Source organism: Alligator mississippiensis, chromosome 3 (assembly GCF_030867095.1).
Source record: "Alligator mississippiensis isolate rAllMis1 chromosome 3, rAllMis1, whole genome shotgun sequence".
Taxonomy (NCBI): Eukaryota; Metazoa; Chordata; order Crocodylia; family Alligatoridae; genus Alligator; species Alligator mississippiensis.
In genome coordinates this window covers 302,472,320-302,476,835 of record NC_081826.1, presented here as the reverse complement: position 1 = coordinate 302,476,835, position 4,516 = coordinate 302,472,320, and positions in this window count along the sequence as shown.

Here is a 4,516-nt window from a genome sequence, read left to right as displayed (position 1 = left end):
TTATTATTTGTGCTTGAATACTGTACATAGAGATGACTGCATAATCAGTCAAAAATAGTCTTTTGTATATTGTGTGTGGGGTGCGGTTGGGTGTGTGTGTGTGTGGTGGGGTGTGGCTGTGGGGGAGATAGGGTATGAAATGAGGGAAGGTTGTGGGGACAGGATGTGGGTGTGAGGCTTTTTTGGGGCGTGAGGGATTGCGGCAGCATGCAACTCCATCCAGTGCTGCAGGCAGGGGCTTCATGCAGCAAATGTAAAGCTCCTGCACTTGTGCAGTACAAGGGGAAGACGTGTGTGTATGTGTGTGTTAGGAGGGGGTGGGGATGTGACATGACCTGTACTCTTGGTAGAAGTTCGGGGAAGGAGTCTGTGTCATGGGAAATGTGGAGGAAGGACCCCGGGGGGAGAGCCTGGTTCTCCAGGGTCCCAGGAAAGGGGACGGGGCAAGCGGTGCCTTAGGAGCCCGGACGCCTGGGCTCTCTGGGAGGGGAGGGGCTGGGGTGAGATCATGGGGCTGGGGGCCGCACACCTGGGCTCTCTGGGCACTGGGGGGCCGGGGGGTGAGAGCAGGGGGTCCCGTAGGCAATGGAGCGGACCCCAGAGCCCCAGCGAGAGCCACAGACACTCACCGCGTGGGTCTTCAGTCCTGGACTAGTCAAGGAGTGTGGAGGGGGGCCGTGGTAAGGCTGCCTGACCCGGCACGGCAGCCTCATCCCCGGGTGGGGGGTGCCACAGGCCTCCCCTCCTCTTCTCTCCAGCCCACGTTGGGGCCAGATGCTCTCCACCGCCGCCTGCATGGATCATAGCCTCCATACTCCAGGCCAGGAAGGACCGGGACAACAGAGGCCCCTGCAACAGGACTTGGACTTCATTTAATTATTATTTTTAAAGGTTTTTTTTTGTGTTTTAAGCCAAATCAGCCAAATCAAGTCCAAATCTGTGAGTCAGTCCAGAACCATAAGTGGCCCTACAACCGGCAAACATCTTCCACCTCCATCAGGGGCTTCATATATTTCCAAAGTCTTTTGGCAAGCATCCTATGTGCAGGCTCAAGCCCAGAGGCTTGGGGTTCAGATGCCCCCAAGTTTCACGTGCCCTCAGCCATACGGCTGCAGGAGCAAACTAGGCAGGAGCCTCCCATTTCCATAAAATGGGCTTCAAGCCCTAACACCTCAGTGGGTACTAAACTACGCTAGGAGAATAGTTATCCCCAGGAACGCTTATAAAGAACTGCCTTCATGGACTCAGATACATGGTGTTTCCTCTGCCAGCACACTCACGCTTGAACCTCATCCAGTTTTCATTCCAGTCACTGACAACTGACTACAGCATCTGGCGCAGCTTTGAGCTCTGCTTCTCATGCTCGGCTTCCCCCCCCTGCTCTGCACGGCTAATGCAATTCTCTCTCTGTACAACGTGGCATTCATGATGAATAACAAGCTCTGTGTCCAGCCGTCCCCATGCCCCCAGTGCCCCTCACTCCCACCCCCAGCAGCTGGGAGCCTGGTGCCACTTTCGCAGCAGGTTCCTGCGGCGCTTCCAGCTGCAATGTCGGCGCAGCGGCCGATCCTGCGCAGCGATGGGCAAGGGGCCGCGGCACAGCCCGCAGGGCACTGCAGGGTCACCGCACGGTGCTGGGGGAGACGGGGCCGTGTGAACCGGGCCCAGGACCCAGGACTCGCGCTGTGGTGCAGCCCCAGCCATCCACGGCAGGGGACGAGGCTGAAGTTGTTTTGTTACTCCTTAATGAACACCCAAGAAATAATAATAATAATAATAACAAGGTTTTCTAGTGGAGCAGGGGCTGTGGGTTGGGAGTGAGGGGCACCAGCAAGGCTGTGGGGGCAGGGCTGCAGGTCAGGAGTGGGGAGCCAGGGGCGCGAGTGGTGGGGGAGGAGGCTGTAATGTGATCTCTCAACATAGGTTTATTTTTGGTACTTGGCTCAGCGTTTCATTGAAACTCTGGTTACAGTTTGCAGAAGGGGGAAAGTAATGACAAGCCTGGTACCGGAGTCCCACGCGGTGAGTGCCTGCTGGCCCGCTCCGTTGCCTACCGGACCCCTTGTGTTTACCCCCAGGCCTCGAGTACCCAGAAAATGCAGGTGTCCGGGTCCCCTGCTCTCACCCTGACTCCCTCCCCACGTCTGGGCTCCAGCCCCCTGCTCTCAACCCTCCCCTCCACTCCCCTCCCCGAGAGCCCAGGCACGATAGGGTGTGACCCAGGACTTCCCAGAACAGAAAGTCAGTGTCATGTTTACCACCACATGTGCGCACGCGCACACACACACACACACACACACACACAGAGCCCCAGCACCCTGACCTCTGCCTTCTCCCCTATCCCGGGCCTCCGTGCTGTCTCCCCTCCCCCTGCTCAACTTGCTGCACGTTGAACATAACTTTTTTTAACTGAAAGTGGAAAAAAGACCATTGAGGGACTCGCACCCTCTGAACGTAAAACAGGCACCTTATCCGTTAGGCCACACAGCCTTCCAGGAGGTACTTTGTGCACCCCCCACCCAGAATAATGCACAGTGCAGAGCCCAGCAGCAGTACTGATAACTGCAGCCCACCCAGTTTTCAGACCAGAGGAAGTGTTGGGTGCATCTTAAATCCCAGGGATACCCCTGCCATGTTGTAGGTGCAGGGCACTTCCTCCAAGGTGGGTCGCTGAGCAGCCTGTCAGGACTGTAGATGCTCCTGGTCCTTCCTCCACGGGAAGGAAACCCCACACCCTGCATGGCATGGCCAAACTGTGCTTTGGGCCAGAGAAGACTCTGGGCAGGGGTGTCCAGGAGAGTCCCCCAGTGCCACAGAGGCACGGTGTAGGGTGGCCTAGGAAGGATTTCCAGCCAAAACGAGTTTGTTATTCGAGGCATTATACTTAGTGCGGGGCGGGGTGGGGGCGGGGAGGGGGGAGGCATCAGTTGGCAGCCTGGCAGGTGCAAGCCACATTTTAGGCCGGGCAGGGCTGCACTCAGGGGTCTTCAGGACAGTTCCCCGAGTGGCATCAACAGGGAGTTTAAAGTGCCCCAAGGAGTATTTTTCCCATAATCCCATCCTCATCTGACCTTCATTTAGGACACTATATTTGATATGGGATATTATTTTACATATTCATTAGTGAATAGGCATACATAATGCAATTATCTCTTTGTCAAATGTGTCATTCATGAATAACAAGCTTTTCTTGGGTGTAGATTAAGCAGTAAGGCAGCAACTTCAGTTCATCCCCTGCAGCTGATAGTTGGGGCTGCACAGCAGCAGGAATCCCGGGGCTTGGGCCCACGTCAAACGGCCCCGTCTCCCCCCGCACTGCGCAGTGACCCAGCAGCACCCTGCAGGCTGTGCCATGGCCCATTGCACCTGCGGCTGCACAGGACCGGCTGCTGCGCACAGATGTTGAATCTGGAAGCTCCTCAGGAAGCTGCTGCGAAGGTGGCACCAGGCTCCCAGCTGCTGTTCCTGCTGCTGCTCGTGGGTCCTGCAGCTGTGCCAGGAACCAGCGCCAGCGAGTGGCAATAACTATTCAGACTGGGGGTAGGACATAGCTGAGTCCCAATGCAGAGTCCTGCTCCACTCCACGTGTGGAGCCCAGGCTGCAGAGTCCTACTGAGTTCCCAGCAGAGGGATCAGCCGGCGGGGGCTCGGAGAGGAGCGATGCCAGTCCTCGTGGAGTGATGAGGGCTACTGCATCTGGGATGGAGCAGGGCAGGGGTCAGGTCAGGTTGGGGCAGGAGGACCCCACAGAGCCATGCAGGACCCCGCCACCCTCTGCCACTCCCTGCCGGTTCACAAGATGAATCCACGGATGGGCACCCAGCTCTTCCCCTCTCCCGCAGTGCTGCGGCTGCCCGGGGAGCTGCTGGTGGCCAGGGAGAGAGGATCCGCTGCCTGTGACAGGGAAGGCAGGTGGGCACAAGCCAAGGAGAAGCTGCTTGTCCAGCCGGACCCTCATCTGCTTTGCAGGGTCCCTCCGGCCCCAGGCCCTGACCAAGCAGCAGGACCGAGGCTGAGAGGGGCTGATCCCAGGCCCTTGATGCAGGGCCCAGGCCCTGACTTGGGCATATGAGGGCTCCCCCGGAGCAGGGTGGGCCGAGTGCCTGGGCTGTGCAGGGCCCGTGCCTGGGACGGAGGGTGCAGGGGAGTGTGACTGGGCTGTAGGACATGGTGTGTGGACCCTCCTGGCCAGGACTGTGGCCCGCTGGGTCAGTCTCATCTCTCCTCCCCGGCCCCTGCCCTGCACTCAGCCGGTTCTGCCCTTTCCTGTTGGCCCCACCGCTCTCTCACTCTGTGCCCCCGCTCTGCCTTGGCGCAGCCCCGTGTCCTTCCTCTGCGGCCCCTTTGGGAGGGGGCAGTGACTACTGGGGCACTGGCATCTGCCCTGCTAGAGCTGACCCATCACTCCCGCAGGCTCACACTCCCACCAGCATTTCTACACGTGGGTGTTAGATCCTGGCCCGGACGTGCCCGACTTCACTGCTGTGGGCTACAAAAATGACCAGCAAATTCTCCG